Raw genomic sequence first — 21,520 nt, 5'->3', positions numbered from 1 at the left:
TGTTTATTTTTTGTTGACGGTTTGGTGAGCTATTTGAAGCTGTGGGTTGATGTCTTTCAGCAGTTTTGGAAAATTCTCAGCCATTATCCCTTCAACTATTGCTTCTGCCCAATCTCCCTCTCCTCAGCTTCCAGAACTCCAATGCTAACTGGCTGGCCCCAGTATCAGCATTTTTCAAAGGAGTCCCTAATAATTCCCATATGCAGGTAGAGTTGAGTCTCTGATTATTAATGTCTTATGAGTTTGAGTCAAAGTATCCATAAACTGCCAAAATTCAAATAACTATTTTATAACATTGATGGATAGGCCAGAACCTGGTAAATAAGATGTTACACATATGTTAGATGTCTTGGCAATTTCCCTCAGCCTCTTATGCTTTGTTCTGTTCTTCCCATTCTTTTTTTCTCTTTATGCTTCACCAAGCCTGCTACACTATGCCTAGTCTGCTCTTAGACCCACCCAATAAGTTATTAACTTCACTCATTTTTTTCAGTTCAATGATAACTATTTGATTTTACAGATTCCAATTTTGCATTGAAATTCTCCCGTCATTTAACTCATCTTTTCCTCTATTGTCTTTAACATATTACTCAGTCATTTTTAACTTATTGCTAGCTCCAACATCTGGATCATTCTGTTCCTATTATTTTTTCCACTGGATTATCAGTTATGTTTTCCTGCCTCTTCCCATGTCTATAACTCTGTATGTTGGGACACTGCATATAAAAGAACTGTAGAGGCTCCAATGATAGCTTCTACCAGGAAGAACTGCTCTTTTCCTCTAATAGGATGATGGGCTCAATCCAATTAGGGATTGAGTGAATCAGAGATGGGCTGCAGCTCTAGTGAGACTCAGTCCACATCCAGCAGCCCTTCAGGAATGGTGCTCCCAGACTTGTGTTTAAGACCTTAGTGGATCTCTGTCTCCTCGTCCCTAAAAGTTCTGCCTTTCTGAAATTTTGACCTCAGCTTTTTAGCTTCCCATTCCACGTAGGTTCAAAACCCGGCAACTGTCTTTAGGGGATGACTAATTGTATATTTGCTGCAGGCCCTTCTTTCTAGCAAAATTTTGTCTCCTAAGCACCTCAAGACTATGAGAGTTTTCACTTTGCCTTTCTGGGCCAGCCTGCAACCTCCTGAACTGACCCAGAACTCGACAAATGTCTCATGGGAGCATTGGACGTGCCTTTGGGGCTCCTCTAGTTTCCAGTCAATCGGGCCAGTTCCACATGACTGCCAAAAGCTCTGCTAGTTTCTCTTTCCCACAGAATAGTTCCTCTCCTTGGACCAAGCCAGATCCTTAGCCCACACCCAGAATCAGCAAATATCCTCCCGCTCCCCCCAAGAAGAAAATAGCCTGTGTTATTTAGTATATAGGAAGGGGTCTTCCTTCTCTGGAAATTTATTTAATTTAGTTCTTACTGCTTTCACAGATCTCTGATTACTTTAAAAATATGATTTTTATAATTTATTTGCCTTTTCCCCTAGTTGTGTCAGTTGAATGTTGACTTATCACAATACACAACATTCTACTCAAAAGTGGAAAGTTTCTCTTTATTATATAGATAAGAAAACAAACCTAGAGAGACGGTAAGCCACTGGTTTTCAAACCAGGCTGGGCTGACCACTGTTTCCCTAGAGCCACCTTGGGTGTCACGGTGCGGCAAGGTAGGGGTGCTTTATCTGATATGTTCTGAACATCTTCCTGATCACTGACAATCTTATTAATTCATCATTACAATTTTAATTAACTTTTTAAAAAATGTTGTATTATATTCTAGGATCCTGTAAATACCACCCTGGGACAATAGGACTTTCTCAAGGGCACCGTCTCTTTCTCTTCGGACAGTGTTTCAGATATGATGCAACTAATGGTGATCAATAAGGCAGGCCTGAGGTAAGAAGAACATTCAGTTTCCTCTCCTCATGACTCTCTCTGCCTGTGGGGGAGGAAACCCTGCTGCCTTCTATCCTTTCACGCCCTTCCAAGTTCACTCTGATGGGAAGAATTATTCATCCAATTGTACATTTACTGTGGCTCATTACACTACTTAGTGGGAGTCCAGTGCTTTAAAGGCAAGAACCCAGACTCTGTATGGTTTCTTTTTTCTCTTAAATCCATGCAATAAAGTTCTCTTGACTCTGCCTCCACCTTTGGGGGTGGGAGTGGAGGATGGAGAGGAAGCCATGCTCATATGGGGAGCAGAAAGCCTTAAGTCTCTAAACCAGTGTTGAGTTTTTCAGCTCAACTTTGTTTCCCACTTGCCTATTATTTCTTGTTCGTATGTTCTCTTAGTCTATACCCCAAGAAGAGAAGAGGAGTGGGTAGCAGAGTTCAGGCACCCAAACTCTGAACTCTTTAACACACGCCATGTGCTGAAAAGACCAATGTGTCTTTCATACCATCTGACACTGGTCCTTTTGTTATAACTTCAGAAATCTGTGGACCTTTGGGCTTTTTATCTTGGACTTGTAATCATCCTGGTACAGCCATGAAGAAGGTGTTAGCTCTTCTCTGGGCTGGGCATCAGACTTTTCTCTTTAGTACTCAAATTTCTCAAGAGGCCATATTAATATCATGCCCACTGAAGTGGTGTTTCCTGGTACCTTTGGAGGGCTTCTTCCTTTTATCTATGTCCGTGGGCATTCCACTTCAGTTCATCCTAAAATACCTTATATGGTTGTTCTGTATGTTTTATTTTCCATAACATACTATAATTTTCTTTAAATAAAGGGGCTATAAATTTTCCAAGTGCTGCTTCTTTGCCAAGCAGTATAAAGAGAAGAAATTACGTAGATATACTTAGAACATCCAATTGTGGGAGACAAACGGAGAATTTGAGACTACCCTAATTTTCCCTCAAACTCAATTCAGTGACAGCCTGGTGTGGAATCAATAGATTCTTCATTCTAGTGCTTTTTCTCAACTTTCTCAGTTTCATTTTATTCAGTAAATGTACTCAACTACTGACAGACTTACTTTTAGAATAATAGATTTCTGGGGCCGGCCTGGTGGCACAGCGGTTAAGTGTGCACAGTTCCACTTTGGCGGCCCGGGGTTCACTGGTTCAGATCCTGGGTGCAGACATGGCACTGTTTGGCATGCCATGCTGTGGTAGGCATCCCACATGTAAAGTAGAGGAAGACAGGCATGGATGTTAGCTCAGGGCCAGTCTTCCTCAACAAAAAGAGGAGGATTGGCAGCAGTTAGCTCAGGGCTGATCTTCCTCAAAAAAAAAAAAGAATGGATTTCTGCCAAAGTTATTTTTCAAACTTTTGTCCTGTTGATTAAAAAGTTCTATCAGTCTCCCAAGCTAAGCAGTACTCTGTGCTTCTGGAAAGGAAGGGCATGTGCTAAGGTGTTTTTATTTTCTAAAGTTGTTTTGATTCACTCAAAGGATAGATCTAATCTCTGCAGTCTATTTTTAGAAATGAAATGAATGTAAGCTCAAAGGAGCTTTAAATAAAATCACCATAATTATACTTACTCCAAGGCCATGAGGAACTTTTTTCCTCTCCTTTTGATACAGCAATAACTTCAATTCATGCCATCATTATACATAATAATAATGGAGGCGAAAGAACAGATTTGCCAAGAGATATACATCAAGACCTCCTTGCAATGTTTATAGACAGGAAACGTGGTGCCCATTTGGTAAAAACCCTTTTGCTCCTTCTAACCTGCCTCCTTCCTGAATCCCAACAATTGTTGAAGAAGTATCAGCCGGGAGAAGTGAGCCCATGATGTCAAGGGCTGCGCCCTGGCTCTGGGTCTGGTCACACTCAGTCTCACACGACCAGAGTGAGGATTTCTTAGAAATGTACAAAGCTTGCACAAGACTAACCCCGCCACCTCAATTCCACTTGAGGGATTATACAAACCATGAAGACTTTTCAGCTCTTGCCACCCGACTCTTGGCACTCACTGCAAAATACCAACAGTCACCTGTGAACTCTTCTGCTATGGACTGAACTGTGTCCCCTCCCCAAATTCATATGCTGAAGCCCGAACTTCCAATGTGATGGCATTTGAAGATGGGGCCTTTGGAAGGTAAAAACGGTTGGATGAGGTCATGAGGGTGGGGTCCTCACAATGGAATTAGTGATCTTATGAGAAGAGACCAGGGACTGGCCTCGTGGCCCTCTGCTTCAGAGGTCCAGGGTTTCACCAGCTCGGATGCTGGCCATGGACCTAGCACCACCTGTCAAGCCATGCTGAGGCGGCGTCCCACACAGCAGAGCTAGAAGGACCCACAACTAGAATATACAACCATGTACTGGCAGCCTTTTGGGAGAAGAAAAAAAAAAGATTGGCAACAGATGTTAGCTCAGGTGCCAATCTTTAAAAAAAAAAAAGAGGAGACGAAAGAGCTCTCTCTCTCTGTCTGTCTCTCTCTCTGCCATGTGAAGACACAGCCAGGAGGCAGTCATCCGCAAGCCAAGGAGAGCACTCGCACCAGACACCCACCCTGCTGGCACCTTGATCTTGGACTCCCAGCCTCCAGAACTGTGAGAAATAAACGTCTGTTGTTTAAGCCACAAGTCAATGGTATTTCGTTATGGCAGCCTGAGCTAAGACACTATTCCTTGCTCTTCTGGAGAGTTTTAAAAAATGAAAGTTAAAAAACCAATGATGCCTTCAGAAGAAGCTTTCACTGAATTAGAAGTTAAAAAGAAAAAGGGCTTTGAGTTATTGCTGGAATGAAGCTGAGGCCAAATTACGTTCACTGAGAACCTCACTGGGGATAAGAGGCAAAAACGAAAGGCAAAAACCTGCCCTCACAGCCCGCCTCTTTTAGGTCAGCCACTTCTAGAGGTTACTAAGCAAATGATTTCAATATAAGAAGCTAAGTGCTAAGATGTGGGTATGCTCTGAATGTTATGGGAACAAGCCCCATATCAAGATGATCTTGAAGGACGCAGAAGAATTATCTGGTGAGGAAGGGTGGGGAGGGCTTTCTAGAGAGAAGGAACAGTATGAACAAGCCCAGCAAACTCCAAGCCGTGGCGTATCAACTGGAGTGCAAAGTGTGAGTGAGTAGTGGCCACTTTAAAGCTGAAGGAAACCTGAAGAGAGAGAAAAAAGCCAATAGCTGGAAACCCCTTTTTCCTAGCAAGGCACTGAAAAGAATTCTAGGGAGAATTCTATTCATTTAAAGAGGAGGGGCAGCTGGTTCCAACACGACTGAGCGTGCAGTTTCATCAGCATGCCAGAGGTAATCCTGGAGAGAGCTGATCCCAATCTTGGAGGCATCTGTTCTTGTGCCTGTGCCTGTGGGAGGGCAGAGGGCCAGCAGCCAGAGAGTTCTGGGTGTTCCCTTGCTGTGTGTCACAGACTCGCTGTGTAACCTCAGGCAGGCCGATGCCCCTCTCTGCATTTCAGTTTCCCCTCTATAAGACAAAGGCATGATCTATAAAGTATTTCTCAAGGATTGAATTTTATTCTTTCACTTAAAACATTTTTGAAGAGGACAGGGGGAATTTTACTCATTCTCTGACTTGTTACAATGAGAATTTTCAAGAAGCTTAAAAAGACAGTTGCTACAGATAAAATATATCAATTAGAAGTAGATAACAGAGATGAAGGAAAGGGGAAAACAAAGATAAAGAGGCAGAGTTGAGACAGTCACCCCAAATGTGAGGGAGAGATGTCTATCTACGTGGTGGGGAGGGAGCCGCACAGAGCAGGAAGGAGTGGCTGATGGGGTTGGCTGCATGCTTTCTAGCAGCCAAAGCCAAGAAGGTCCTTGATGGGTCACACACTGGGTGTTCCTAAGATACAGGCAAACCGATGGCTTGAGGGAAGCCGGTTAATGTTAGTCTGTCTCCTAAGTTTAAAACGAAAACGTAGTTAGACATTCAAATATATGTTTCAAAAAAGCAGAGAACAGTTAACTTAGGAAACCTGCCAACTTCCACAAGGCTCAGTGTAATGACCCAGAGGGAAGAAATGTCTTGTCTTGTGCCCATCCAATTTATAAGGTACACCCCTTATAAAATATAGAAAGCTAAGAACAGAGAAATCTGAACTGTGGTCTTTGCCTGGGTTCCAGGACAGGAACGAGAAAGCCTAAGCCCAGGGGGCTCGCGTGGGCCCACCCCTCCTCTGGGTGCAGCCACAAGCCCGTCAAGTGGCCCCCTCTATCAAGAAGACAGCGCTCCTCAGTGGCTCCTTTTCATTGAGGAAACGTTAAAGCCTGTGGCCCGTGCAAAGATTCTGAAGGCAATTAGCACGTATTTCAGAAATCCCTTGCAGTGCCCCAGAGGAACTCGGTTTATTCACCCACATAGCAAGAATCTGCTGACTGCCTTATCGTATCAGGGCACCGGCAACACACCTGGATGGTCCAGCCACGCTTCAGCTGGTCATCTCCTGAGCATCTGCTCCACGTGATACCAAGACGTAGGGTGTGCGCTCCCGTCACAGAAGAACTCACATTCAAAAAGTACTCCTGACTGCTTTCTGGGCGGACTAGACAACCCTGGGTACTTCAGACCACGCCATCTGCAGGGACCAGCCCACTTCCCTAGAGGTCTCAGAGGTCACATCCCTTCAATGCAGGAGGTCACCTTACCTGGGACCCTGTTCTCTCTCCCCTAAGGAGACCACCTCACTGCTACTTCTGTCTTTCAGATTCAGGTTTCTAGTAATCAATCAACTCTCTCTGGTTTAAAATTCTCATAACCCAGGTTTAAGATCTGTATAAACAAAGGCGCAAGTATTTTCATAACATTTTAGGGGGGCATATTGCAGCCTATTGTATTTTTCAAATTTCATTTTTAAATGGGTAATGCATTCACGATTCCAAAACCAGAAACTGTGAAAATATACCCAGTGAAGCACCTCCCTGCACCTGTGGTCCCCCATCCGCCCAGCTGTCACTTCTCACCAAAGGCCACCATGTTTCTTACGTATTAAGGTTTCTTTATGCTTATGTAAGTGAAGATGAATGCAGATTCTCGTTTTTTTTCTCTTTTTTACACAAAAGCTAGCACATTATACAGTTTTACTTCTTGTGTTTTCCACTTAGGAACGTGTCTTGGAGATCTTCCCCTGGCCAAACATAGAGCTTCATCGATTTTTGAATTCCATTGGCCAGATGCCTAATGATAGACACTGGGACTGTTTTCTGATTTTGCTCCTACAAACAATGCAGGTTAATAACCCTGCACATACGCCATCCTAGACTGGTGGAAACCCATGTGAAGCATAAGTTCCTAGAAGTGGAAGCTGAGGGTCGACAGGTGCACACTTGTATAAGTGTGCCGAGCACCGCCAGTAGCCCTCACTGCGCTGAGACATCTGACACTCCCGTTGGTAAGGAAGGGAGGGCCTGCTCTCCCCACAGCCTTGTCAGCCACATATGCTGGCTTTTTAAACTCAGAGTCACCCCTCCAGACAAAGGCTCAGGATAGCGTAAACGCAGCCAGGCCGTAGGTGCAGTCCTGCTCGGTGCAGGCAGCTGGAGGCCCAAACAGCAAAGGCAGAAACAGTGGAAGGTCTCCGTGGGCCTTGGGGCAGGCTCCCACACACAGGCTCACGGCTATGCGGGGCCGTGACGACACACCCTGTGAGTGTCTCAGGAGCAGGGCTGTGACTGTGGAGCACTACTCAATCCCTGGTCCCTACAGGGCCCAGAACCTACAAGTGCTCAGCAAATGTCTGCTGGATGAATAGACGGACGCAGACGGCCAGAGGGGCCCAGCAGAGAGGGCCCCTCCTCATCATCCAGCAAAAGGCCCATGCTGGGGTATCAAGAGAATGCGTGAGACTCAGAGATGGGGCCCCGCCCTGAGGTTCTGGGAAACACACTCTTGAGACACAAGGGGGAGGAATTTTGTTGACAGATTTAGTTTGGGGACACGTGACGCCACCTCTTCTCTTGTGTGTTTGGACAGGACTGAGGGAAAGTGATGAGAGAAGAGGGTGTTCCTTCGTCTGTTCCAGGAAGACACTGCAGACAGTCACTGTCGCATCAACCTTAAAGTGCATGCAGACGGTCATGATGTCTTCCTCCCCTTTCAGCTTCAGCCAAGAAATATCAACGCCACAAGGAGTTAAACGGGAAAATTAAAACGGGCGGCTAGCCTATACGCAGATTTCCCTAGGGAAGGCATGGAGCAAAGGCCTGCTGGGATCCAGAGAGAGCAAGGCCACCATCTGTTGTCCGCTGATCTCACAGCATGAGGCTGGGTCGGCCTGTGGAGTCCAGGTACCCGGACCAGATGCAGAGGTGGTCCCTCTAATGGACACTTTCAGTAAAGGACTTGGGAGCCACATACCAAAAAAGTGCACCAGATGAACTCTGGTTCGCTCAGTATCTTGGCCAAGAGCTCCCTGTTAGTTGCTTACAAAACCGTGGCCTGCCCCTCAGCCACCACCTCCACCTGCCAAGGCTCTCTGGGACTTTGTGGCATGTTTATAAAATCAGAGGAATTGGCCCCTACAACCAGGATCTGAACTGCTAGAAAGTGTGTACTGTAGTCATTCTCCAGCTACTAGAGGGAAGACACAGCCTTTTCTTCCAACCTAACATGGGGGACTTCTGAGTTCACCACAAAGGCAACTACTGCACGAGACTCTGGAAGGGGCGTGGGCAGGGGAGCAAGGCTGCAGCTGCTGGGGCTGGTTTCTTTCTTTCGCTCTTTCCTTTATCAAGGGCCTATCATATGTCAGACACTGCGCTAAATGCCCAGGCCCCTGACAAGCCTGGTGCCCTGGGCCCACAGGCCTCATCAGGCCAAGAGAGCTCTGGACAAGGCAGCTACGGGCTGCTTCTCCCAGGCCAGCCTGGTAGAGAATTCCTTCAGCAAGTCCTTCACCTTTCTGGGCCTCAGCTTCCTCATCCACCCCAAGCAGGGGGGAACATTTCCAATATCACTACATAAAAATCGACAGGTAGAGAATGATCCCATTTCTGTAAAAACAGACACAACACACCTAATTACATGTGTACACAGAAAAGTCTCAAAGGATACTCCAAAATGCCCACAGTGGTGGGTTCACATAAGCTTTTTCTTCTTTTCATTTAACTTAACTTTCTAAATTTTCTATAATAAGCCTTTCAAAGTTATTTTAATGAAGGGAGTTGAACTAAATAGCTTCTAAGGTTTTTTTCTAGAGGAGTCATGGATTAAAATTAAAGTCACAAATTAAGGAAAAAGATATGTGCTTCAATAATGGAGAATACACCCTAAGTTTACCAGAAAACTCAACACCTAACCAAGGAGCTGTGCCATTTGTATTCCCACAGCCCGGCCAAGCCCAGCTCCCAGCTCCCGTCTGGAGGCAGCTGCTGCGATGGCTGGCCGTGGGTGTTCCTAAGACTCGTCCTGACAGTGTGGCTGGGCTCCGCCAGGGACAGGTTGCGCTCCTGTCCTCTCATCTGTTTGCCATTAGTCTCCATCAGCCTCCTGTTTCCCGGAGGCGTTTTCTATATTGTGCAGTATCCCACTAAGGAAAACGGCGGCGACAAGGAGCGGGTGGGTGAATTATGATCCAGCCTCCGCCAGGAGATCACGCTCATCCCACTCACATTCAAACTCCGTCGTGCTGCGAAGGAGACCCTCCACGACAGAGCGTCTCAGAAGAGGCCACCAGGAGGGGCACAGGCTTCGCAGTCAAGGCCTGGGTTCACGTCCGAGCTCCTCCGTTCTGGCTTAAGTTACGTAACGTCTCCGTTTCCTCATGGCTCGAGAGGGAAGAGGAGCACATAGTTTGAGCCACAGAAGATCGCGATAAGAAACGTGTGTCCATGTACCTACCACACGGCCTGGCACACGGTGAGCAGTCAACGTTCACTGCAACTACCATTGGTACTTCCAAAACATCAGGTGCTCAGTGAGTTCAGTGGATCTGAATCTAAAATCTGATTGGTTAACGAGCTGCTATCCATGGAGTAAGTCAGACCATGTTTTGCCAAGGGCACAAGGAGGGAGGGCAGAGCCTTCCGTCTGCTGGGAACATGAACCTACCCTCACACTGTGCAGACCCCTCACTCTCTTTCTACAGCAGGAGCCCATAGCCTGTAGGATGCAGCCCGACCACGGAGAATGAGGGAGTTTGCAGACCTGCGTGGGTTGGTCACCACCCCTAGGCCCTCAGGTTTCTGACCCCTTTCTCCACTCTCACATAAAGCTGTCACTGTCACTGCACCCACAGCACACACAACACGCACATACCTCCCGACACGCCAAGAGTAAGGAGTCACCATCTTGGTGAGCATGTTTAAAATGTGACCAATCTCCAGCTCCAAAGCCATAAGGCCAAGGGGAGCCTGAGAGGCATGAGGAAGGTGAACCGACATGCAGGCCTGAGAGCGTCCAGCAGGGAGGCCCCAGCAGGACCCGCAGGGCGCCCACAAGAAGCAGGGCGCTCGTTTCATCAAACCGCATGGCCGGAGAGCGCGGCAGGTCTGCTGTTCTCCTTAATTAGTCCAGCCCCTAAAGGAAAAGTGTAGCTGACGGGGCAGGGGCCTCACCTGCTGAGCACAATTGGAACAACAAATACTTTTGCAGCGCGACCAGGAAGCCCGAGCGCATTTTCTTTACCCTGGCTCTGAGCTGGGTATTCATTAGAAACCCCCTCCAACCATGACATTCAAGAGAACTGACGGCTACTGCCCAGAATAGCAAGGCATCAGCCTGTGGGTTCTTCCCTTTCCCCAGTAAGTGAAACCCCAGGCCATCTGCAGCACAAAGTGTCAACACCAGAGGCAGGAGGGGTCTGCTGGACAAGAGGCTGCGCCCACACCCAGGCCTTCCCGGCGGTGGACAGGAAGGGAGCGCAGCACTGTGGGCTGTGCTTTCTGAGCACAGCACCGTTTCCATACCCACAGCAGATTTTTTTTTAATTGAAGTATAATGTAAATACAGTAAAGTGCACGAAGAGCTTGAATCTTAAGGGCACAGCTCATTGAATGTTTGCATCTGTAAAGCCCCATGTAGCCATCACTAGACAGAAACACAGAACCGTCCCAGCATCTCCCAAGGCTCCGTCACGCTCCCTCCCAGTCAGCACAGCCCCGGCCTGCCCCACAGACGAGGCTGCAGCTGTCTTCATCGCAGTGTACTATTCTACTGCAGACAGAGATCGCAATTTATTTCTCCTTGCCTGATGTATGGACTACTTCTTCCAGTTGGGGGCTACTATGAATAAAACTACCATGGATATTCTTGAACATATCTTTTTCAAAAATAACAGTCTTACCGAGATATAATGCACATACTATAAAATTCGCCCTGTTAAAGCATACAGTTCTATAGTTTTTAATATATTCACAGAGTTAAGCAACCATCACCTCGAATTCTGTAACACTGATCGTGTCTTGTTGTGGACGTACATCTTCATTTCTCCTGGGAATAGACCTCGCAGTGGGATTGCTGGCTCATAACATAGACCTTGTTTAGCTTTAGTGTTTTCTAAACCACAAATGTTATTCCACGTCCTCACCAACACTTGGTATTGTCAGGCTCTGTAATGTTAGCATTCTGCTGGGTATGCAGTTCCACATCAGATTTAATGCCACTCTGTCTCAATGCTCCATTTCTCATAACTAACTTGGTACAGATTGAAAGCCAGAATTCCCTCGCAAGAGACCCATCCAACAACCTGGGGCTGCTGCTTTTATTTTAATAAACACCTGGGTAGGACTTCCAAACTGTCAGATAAAATGAGAAATCAGGTTCCCGGAGTAACTTGAAAAATTAAAAAAAGTACTTTCAAACATATGGCACTCCTTGAATCTGATCATTTTAAATGTCTCTTGATATCAGAACGAATGGGAAAATGGAACCCAGCAGAAGCGAAGGCTCTCTGTCGACACAGAGCAGCAGCTCTCAAACTGCAGCCGATCCCAAAAGGCAAACAGCATTTGCAACACCTGCAGTCCCAAACCCTAACGCTTTAAGGGCAACAGAGGAGTGCCAAGAGCTCTGAATGCTGGGGCCAACAGCAGCCAATATTGGCCACTGGGAATAACAGGGCCGACACCACTTACAGTAGGACTTCTAAGGTGGGAATGCAAGGCCTGAAGTCAGGAGAACAGCTGTTCCTCTCACCTGAAGAAAGAAATACATGTTCACAGATGAAAATCCTCCTTTGGGGTAGTAGGCGGCAAAGCATGGTAACAACAGGGGATCGGATCACTGAAACCAAAGATTTCTAATTCCAAGAAGATAAATCTAACACAGTGTGAGAAAAAAATACCATCTTTTTTCTTGATGGGAGAGGACAGTCATTGTATGAAGGACTAACTGGAGGCTAAAGACAATGACTCCTGATTCCACTTTCACTAAAAAATTTAAGAGGTACTTTAACAGTCACCGAATCCTTTGCTGTCCAAATTGTGCATCTGGAAAAGACTGGCCCTTTACACTCTCTTTAGACAGCATGTACGGACAGCCAGGCCCTCTGCTGGTTGGGGATATAACCTTGAGTGAGAGGCACCCTGTCTTCCTGAGGCTCCCAGGCTGGCACCCAGGCAGGTGGTCAGGAAGGACAGGGATGGGATTATTACTGTTATTTTTCTAATTAGCCTGATTCTTACTCTTACTTTTAGGTGAGGGAAAGAGGGCATTTTATTGATCAAATCTTGACTGCTCACCTACCATATTCTGGGCTAAACATAACCACACACATGCAAATTGTGCAGAAAGACATAAAGCCCCAAACAGGGCATAATGGCCTGAAGTGAGGCAGGACCCAAACGAGACAGCATTCTTCTAGGGGACAGATGTGACCGTGGACCTGCTCCCCTGGGTAACCCCCGTCTTCCCCCGCAGAAGTCACACGACAGGAAGACAGACGTGGAAACATAGCCAGGGAGGGCCTGTTCCCCACACCGCCTCCCCTACAACGCCCCCAGAATACACAGAAACAATCAAGTACAATTACAGTCTCACAGCTAGCTCTGTTTACACGGTACCAGGCAATTCACTGTTGACTGAAAACACTTTTCTCGCCACGTATTTGACTAACTTACCGGCTATTTTGGAGTCACATAAACAAACACAGCCTGCTTGTACTTAAGTGTCTGGCCTTATAGTCAGACGCAGTCTACTTATATATAAACAAAAACAACCTCAAAAGTCTTAACCTAAAGAGCAACTGGGTCAGTTCAAAGTGCTGATGTAGAATCAAGAGGAGAAAAAGCAAGTCTGGACTACTTTTGTAAGAAAGGAGAGAAATTTTAAACAGGAAAAAATGTGCAAATGACTTTTTAGACTTTAAACAAATTCCACTTTGGGGGATAAAACAGGGGAACAAATGTCGGGTGGCCCCCGGTGGAGTACCTGGAGCTCCTGGAGTGCCAGGCCACCAAGATGTCTCTGAGACACTATAGGATAGAATAATTAATTTCACAAAGTCACACCAGGTAACTATCTACTAAAAGTATTTCAAATCCACATGTCATTCCGCTCTCTCATGCATCAAAACTTATCTTCCCCATAATAAAAGTCTGCTCATTTGGATTTCCCGAGAACGCTTTCATTTTATTAGCTTTGACTGCTGCGGCTCAAGCTCTCCTGACACAGGTGCGGGTTCTGCCCATGGTCTGCCCTCTGGTTTGGGCAGGGACACGGCCTGAAGAGCTCTTTGCTGATTACTCGAGGTCTGGCCACACCCTGAGGAGCTTAGCTCAGGTATAGGGATGGAGGGTTCTTATAAGGAAAAGCAAACTGGAACAGAACAAATGGCACAATTAAGGAAAGGAGTACGCGCATCACAAGAGCACTATCGGGGCCGTGGAAGGGACTGCACGAGATACATGCAGAATTCCACCTTTATTTCTGATGGGAGGGCTCGAACCTGCAAAGGTGTGTGATCTAAGATCAGCGAACTTGAGGATTCACTGGGTACTCATTTATCCAACAGCTCCCCACCACGATCCAAGCACTCACCAGTTCATGCCCCAACGAATGGAGGCTTTGCAAACTTCCCCAATTAACTGGTTTTTGTGTTGCAAAAATCACTTTAATTTTAGTTATTTTAAGTTATCTTGGATACTAACAGCACCCATATAAGCCTTGGAATCAGGAAATTTACAGAAATTCAGGGTATTTCCTCAGTAAATGAACCAAAGCAAATTCATTCAGGTCAAGAGTTGTGAAACCCAGAATTGTTATCATATTTTTGCAGCACAGAACATAGCGATGATCAATGGCACTAAAAATAGCCCAGAAAAAATTAGGATTTCATAATCGGAAACAAAAACAACAACCTTATCCAAAATAGCAAACTGTCCATTAATATCACTTGCTTTCCTGTGAATTATTTTGACAATAGGAAATGGAATTTACATTTTTTTTCTTTAATCCAAAACTGTATTTCCCTTCCCATGTGCTCTCTGGGAAAACCTGTTCATAAACGAAAAATTCCCAGATAACTTTTCTGCTGACTGTTTCCACACAGCTCAACAATAACACAGCGGCTCCTTCACTTGCCACAGCCTGTTCCTGTCGCTTCAACAGTGATGTCATGGAAAGACATTGACATGCTGTTATTACTGCCCGGCTAGAGACTGTAAAGGAAATTATGCTGCTGCCTCTAGGTTTTAATTTTCCATGAAAAATTATTCTCATTGCCATAGCTACTTAGACTGTAAAAAAGAAAAATGATTTAATTAGGAAACAGCCATAATTAGATTTTTTAAGCACGCTCTTTCAACATAAAAAGTTACATTACAGCACAGCTTCACCAGATTTAATGATTTATTTTCATCAGACCATTCCAGAACACACTAAGGTGCTGAATAACAACCGAAGGAAGAAAATAAAAGGAATACTAAACTGCTACACAGAAAGTTATATATTCCAAAGTCGGGGGAGGAGTCTTAAGCAGCTGAGAAGAGAGAAGAAATTCAGAGAGTGAACCGAGGGGAGAAGCCTGCCCTTATGAATGATCCCCCTTTCCCATCCAGGAAGTGTGAGGAGACAGCAACAGGCTCTCTACACCCGACAGAGAGTGACAATGATGATGAGAGGGATAAGGACAAAGGAAAGGGAGTCATTGTGTTCGCTTCAGCAGCACAGGTCCTAAAATTAGGAAAATACTGAGAAGATTAGCATGGCCCCTGAGCAAGGAAGACATGCAAATTCGTGAAGCATTCCATATTTTTTGTAATTATGTGAGATGACGCATGTTAACTAAACTTATTGTGTTGATCATTTCGCAGTCTATACAAATATCAAATCATTATGTTGTACATTCAAAACTAATACAGGGGCCGGCCCAGTGGTACAGCGGTTAAGTGTGCATGTTCTGCTTTGGTGGCCTGGGGTTCACCGGTTCGGATCCTGGGTGTGGACATGGCACCACTTGGCATACCATGCTGTGGTAGGCATCCCACATGTAAAGTAGAGGAAGATGGGCATGGATGTTAGCTCAGGGCCAGTCTTCCTCAACAAAAAGAGGAGGATTGGCAGCAGTTAGCTCAGGGCTAATCTTCCTCTGGAAAAAAAAAAAAAAACTAATACAATGCTGTATGTCCATTATATCTCAATAAAACTGGGGTAAAAAGAAGTAAGTAGTAACAGGGTAGGAAATAGAAGGAGGAACAGCTAACACTCTGTTCAGTATAGACTTGACCTAATAAAAGTAAAACTGATGGGTATCGTAACTACACTCCTATGGTTTTTATTTGGTCTGTTCATGTGTGTGTGCACACGTGTGTGTATACATGTACATGCCAGAAATTGCACCTAAGAAGTCTGATTCCAGAACCTGAAAGATCTGTGTACTTGTCACCTCCTTGGAAGCTCAAGGGATCATTCAATGTTAAGCCTTGGAACTTCCCTTCAAACATATCTAAAACAATTAAGAGGAGAGTAAAAAATTATGTTATTTAGAAGTCATAAAATCTCTGTATTCCATACTAAAAAGACATTAAGTGGCTTTTTTGTTTTAATTCTACCAGAAACAGCAAGAGTTTTACCAATGGTCTTGGAGACATTTTAAAATTCCAAACATCAAACTCTAACAGCATTTGTTGACACTGTTATAAGTTCATCCTATACTTAAAACAGGTTTAATTTTTTCTAGTAAACTGACACAGCCAAGACTCTTTCTTAGTTCAAACCTTGCGACAGGTCAACAGAAATGTCAACATGTCACTGAAAAAAGAAAGACATTATGCCTTGCTCCGGAGACCTGGCAAAACCGCCTGTGAGAAAGGCCGTCAAAACTCTATCAAGAGTTCTTCGTAAGATAAATCAACGGAGGCTGAAACTTACCAGCGGAATCTTCTCAACTCTTTCAGGAGAAACTCCTACACGGGAAGCACAGTTCAGGACTGCGGTCATGTTACTACACAAGGAGGTGTTGTTATGGAGACAGCTTTGAAGGCTCCCTGGCAATCCCAGGGTATAATTAAGGCCAGTGGTCACAGAACAGCCAGCAGGGTGGTCTCCTTGGAAACCATCAAACATACATTTTCACAGGCACAGCAACTGTTCGGAATCAATGACTCTTTACATAGGTTTAAAAACATTGTGAATGGTGCATCAATTGCCTCTTTTGTTAGATAACGTCTGATTTAACAAGCTGTGAGAGACCTTGTCCTCACGCATGCTGAATTCCGAGCAGTGCCTGGAGCAGGCAGTCCACAAACCATTCACTACCTAGGACCAGTGAATACAAATGATAAATTCAGACCCAGGAAATCACTGGTTAATTTGGTGAAAGAATTAAACCAGCGGTTGACGGAGCCAAGGAGGGTCTGCCAACTGCTGGCACTCGCCATTCTAGGGCTGTCTCAATATTATTCAACCCTCTCATTAGGGTGGACAGTATTATTATGTGTTTACGGGTGAGAAAATGAAGCACACACCTAGAGAGTGGCAGACCTGGGACTCAAAGTTGGGTCAAAATTAAGTCTTGGTCTGGGATTATATGACTCTACATAATGCTCTGTGTTTACATAGCACTTTGTCACTCTCCAGCTATTTTCACATACATTATCTATTTTCTGCTTTTACCTTGAAACATTCAGGGGCCCAAGTTCTAGAATCTTCTAATTTTGCTATATTTTACCCCTTCTTCCTCGCCTCCTTGCTCTACTTCTGCACTCACCACACACTGCAGGTTTGAAGCCTCACGTGGGACCCTGTCTAAGAAGGCTTCCCCATCTTCCACCTGGAGGACGAGAGCAGCATTCTACCCTAAGGAGCAGCAATGGGAAGGGAAGCCCCATGCCATAAGCATGAATTTTGACTGTTCAAACTCTAAATAAAAACAGGAACAAACATTCCAATCAAGCACTTGTAGTATTACACACAATTTTCCACGAGAGAAGGTGGAATTTAGTAAGAGGGATGGAAGAAGGTCAGTTTGCCGAGTGGTTTCCTATTTTATTCTGTTCGGTCCTATTGGAGACTTTAAAATCTGGCAAATGCTTTATTAAGTAGGCACTGATAATTAATGATATGGCTCTTTGCAGATCATCATTATATATAAACCTACAATTGAATGTAAACCTATCAGCATTTAGTCTTAAATATCAGATACAGTCAACACTGTCAGAGCACATTAGAATCAGAACATTTTTGAGCTATCTTTAGACACTAGTCCAGACTCCTTGCCTTACAGATGAAACAGCTGAGGACTAGAGGGGCTCAGCACACAGCGACCAAAGCCAACAGTGAGTACTTTTCCCCCTGAAACTTCAGTCCCTCTACCACAAGGCTCAGGGGAAAGCCTCCCTCCTATCTATCACTGCCCTTCAGAAAAAAGGCTTTCCTCTTTCTCTAAAGCCAGCCCCCAACCTCCTTCCACCTCCGTTGAACCTTGTTCTCCCAGTTTCCCCTGACTCTCCAGCATCTTTAAATCTCTCTGTAACAGGGTGTCTTCTAGTTTCATGCATGTCCTTCTTTTCCTAGAAAAGAAGTTATCTTCCCTAGATCAGCTCTCCCCCGGCCAACCCCCAATCACAATCTTCTATCCACTTCTTGTGCATTCTTGAGCATTTATGATCCATCTCTGCCCCACTCCCACCCCTGCCGTTTTACCAAAACTGTTTCCTCAAAGGCTAGCAATATCCTTGCTCTCGTCTTTTCTCAATCTGGTGGCATTTTGCTTTTACTCCTTAAAACGCTTCCTTAGACTTCCCCTCACTGAACTTTCCTGGTTCCCCCTCCCACCTCCTGGCTAGTACCTCTCTCTCCGCTCATTATTGGTCTCTGGCATCCAAGTATCTCTGAGGTAAGTCCTGCTCTGCCCAAATCCTTTCCCTCTCTCAGTGAGCTCATCGAGTCATTCATTTTCTTGATTTCAGCTTCATCTCCACAGGCGAGGCCCAAAAGGACATGCAGAGTTCTGAGCTCTCCCCTACATTTCACTCCATGTTTCCAACGCAAAACAGCTCCATTTAGATGTTTTTTCACCATCCACATTTGTTTAAAATATATTTCACTGGGTTTCCTCCCCAAGCATGTTCTGTCACAATCACCACTGTTGCTGGCTGTAATGCCATGGATCTCCCATGTGTCTAGCTGCAAACTTTGCAGCCATCTGTGATCTTGTCCATCCATCACTCCTAGCTCCACACTCTCACCACACACTCCCTCCTGTTCTAAAATGATGAGTCTTCGTCTTCTAATTGTTTTATCACATCACACCACAATTATAAGACAAATTCAATGATTAAAATTTAGTTTTCTTCAAATTGTCAGGCAAGTTGACCTTTCATCTTTATTCTTGCCATCACTACCTTGATTTGCTTCCCTTCTAAATGCTTGGAACACATTTCCAATCTGTTTAAAGCACCACTGCCATATTAACCTGCTTAAAACATTATTCACCTGTGGGCAGTCCCATTCAGGGGTTCACAGTGGTCTCTGTGGCGCGTTTCCCCTCACACCTCTGCACTCTGCTCCTCCTCTAGTCAAATTCATTTCCTCATGGTTCCCCACAGCATATCCTGACTTGGGGGCCCTGCCACTGGTCCTGGAGGCCCTCATTCCATTTTCCTACCTGTCCCAGGCAACCAGCGCTTGTAGGGGCCAGTTCAGTGGCTTTGCAGCCTCAGCCTACTCACAGAGCTCTCCCTTCTTCCAACTCCTGAAGTCAGTGTCGTCCGGATCAGCAATGTTCTCTAACAGTCTCACCCTTGTCACTTCTACCTTCTGCTCTGGACTATAAGATGCCTCAGGCAGGCACTACCCATATACTAATGCATTCCCCCACCCCACATTCCAAAGGTTCCCTAATTAATGCTGACTGATGGGTAGAATCAGGCCCAAAAAGAGGGCCATTCAAAGAGAGACCATATACCTTGATATAAGACACTTCTAATACAACCAAAACGATAAGAATCCAGTACGTCTTAAAATCCCATGGAATAACAGCTGTTTCAGCAGGCAGTAAACTATGACACCGTTGGGGAAGGGACTGGGGGAGGCAAGCGAGACGCCTAGGGCGTGACATTTAAGGAGGCACTCATTCATTCTCAGGTGCCAACCCCACACTTCATGGCCCTGAGAGGGCCACCCTACTCCCTGCCTTGTGCACAGTAAAGATGAAACTCTAACAATCAAAAAACAAACTAAACCAAATCAAGAGACAGATTCTAGACAAGCTAAAGAAAAATTGTTTTCCCAGGGCTATAAAAAGAACAGACCAGAAAACCACGAACAGACTGGTTTCTGGTCTACTACTGCCTTCGGGGTCCTAAATGGTGGCAGCAACTATGGCATTAGCTTAAAGGAAGAAAGCACTCTATGGAGACAGCTCTGAAATGCGGAGCGAACACCGGATCCTTGGGACCCCAGCAGGCAGGTGCTGCTGTCTGGGGGTGCCTCTCCCTTCTGGCTCACCCTCAACACAAATGCACTCTGGCCTCAGGTGCTTCTTCCCAACGGATTCTGAGAATGCCAGTTGGTTTGAAGCTAACAAGGATGAGACACGGCACTAACTCAATCCAGGAAGAATTCTCATATGAGAACTTAACTTTCCTGGAGAAACCCACAAGTAGAAAAACTGAAAGTCACACCACATTTTCTTTATACGTCTACACATTTCACTGCTTTTCTCTTAAATTTATTCAATTTTTCCTGAATCTGTGCTTTACAAGTGGGGAGGGATCCCAAGATTTTATGAAGATGCAGTTAGATTTCACATGGATGAATTTGCCAAAACGAAAGGAGGAATTTTTTTAAAGTTGCTAAATATTGTTATTTTTAGCTTCTTAAAATGTCTCTCGAATTCCCAAAAAGAAAAACAATACTAACAGTGATAACAATATAAAGTGACTTAGATGGCACTTTTTTTCCATGCTGAGCACTCTCAACCCAAAGAAGATACTGAGAAAAAACGGGGACCAGAGAGAAGCATGGATGTCTTCCCTCAGAACTGGGAAGTAACGAAGTTGATGTGACAATTTCATACAAAATGGCAGAGAATGAGTCCTTTTGGAGCAAGAAAAAGACACTGTCAGCCCCTGAATGACCTCCTTGCCTGTGTATCTTTAAGTTTTTCACAGAATCCAAATTCTCCTCTGGGGCCAACGGAACATCGTTCTGAGTCACTTTCCGAGTATGCTGGCACCTAGCAGAGTCACAATGACATCATGGGGAAACACTGTATTGCCAAATAGAATTATGTATTTAAAATGTCAGCACATTTTGATGTGCAGGTGGCCTAAAGAATGGGTAAATATTCTGCTACTGAGGATAACAGAGTTTGTTTTCAAATAGAAAAGAAAAAGGAGAAAGAGAGAGAAATTGCTTGATGTACTGAGGCTGGAGAGACCTTAACGGCTCATCTAACCCAATCCTCCACATTTAAGAAGGATTAGCATTAAACCACAGCAGCCAATTAAAAATCCTTCCACTTTTGAATTAACTACAGAGGAGGAAATTATAAAAAAATAATAAGAAAAAAATAAGATAAATAAAAAGGAGACTCATGCAAGTAGTAGCGAAATAGGCAAAGCCACATATAGTCATGCACCGCATAAGGACCTTTCAGTCAACGACGAACCACAGGGATGACGGTGGTCCCTTCAGATTAGTACCATACAGCCTAGGTGTGCAGTAGGCTATACCGTCTCAGTCTGTGTAAGTGCTGTAGAGGAGGAAGAGATTTTCCTCTACCCTTCTAGGTTCTTCTGGCTTGTCTAAGAACTAAATTGACATGAGACAGATTAACAGGAGAAAAACAACCAAAAGTTTAACAACATGTGCACAAGGGAGAAACCCAGGAAAAATGAGTAACTCACCAAAATGCCAAAGCCCTCACCTTAAATACCATCCTCAGCTAAAGATGAAAAAAGATGCTGGGAGTGAAGAAAGCCAGAGACCTCAAAGGGAAGAAAGGCAAGTCACGAGTAGATGAAAAGGAGCAAACGTTTGGAAAACAAGTGTTTGGCCACACAGAAACAGAAGAACACAGAGAAGAGCTCAACGAACAGGCTTCTCTAGGCTCCTCCGTGTCCACCACCTGGTTCATGTGAGGCTAAGGTGACAGCTTGTTTCCTGAGACAGGTTTTTTCAATCTGAATTCTTTTAGGCAATTAAGGAGGAG

The 21,520-nt window shown here is 45.0% G+C and overlaps 1 protein-coding gene and 1 non-coding gene across 5 annotated transcripts in view; one reads left to right on the top strand and one right to left on the bottom strand.

Moving 5' to 3' along the window:
* Window positions 1–21,520, bottom strand: part of TMEM241 (transmembrane protein 241) — a 121,103-nt gene that overhangs the window by 20,973 nt on the left and 78,610 nt on the right. The window lies entirely within an intron of this gene.
* LOC139084964 (U6 spliceosomal RNA) lies at window positions 15,013–15,119 on the top strand. The gene has a single exon (XR_011542904.1). It is a non-coding gene; the product is annotated as a U6 spliceosomal RNA (small nuclear RNA).

The sequence above is a fragment of the Equus przewalskii genome, chromosome 7 (assembly GCF_037783145.1).
Source record: "Equus przewalskii isolate Varuska chromosome 7, EquPr2, whole genome shotgun sequence".
In the NCBI taxonomy this organism is placed as follows: domain Eukaryota; kingdom Metazoa; phylum Chordata; class Mammalia; order Perissodactyla; family Equidae; genus Equus; species Equus przewalskii.
Note: the sequence above shows the minus strand (reverse complement) of the source record. Positions and strands in the feature narration are given on the sequence as shown.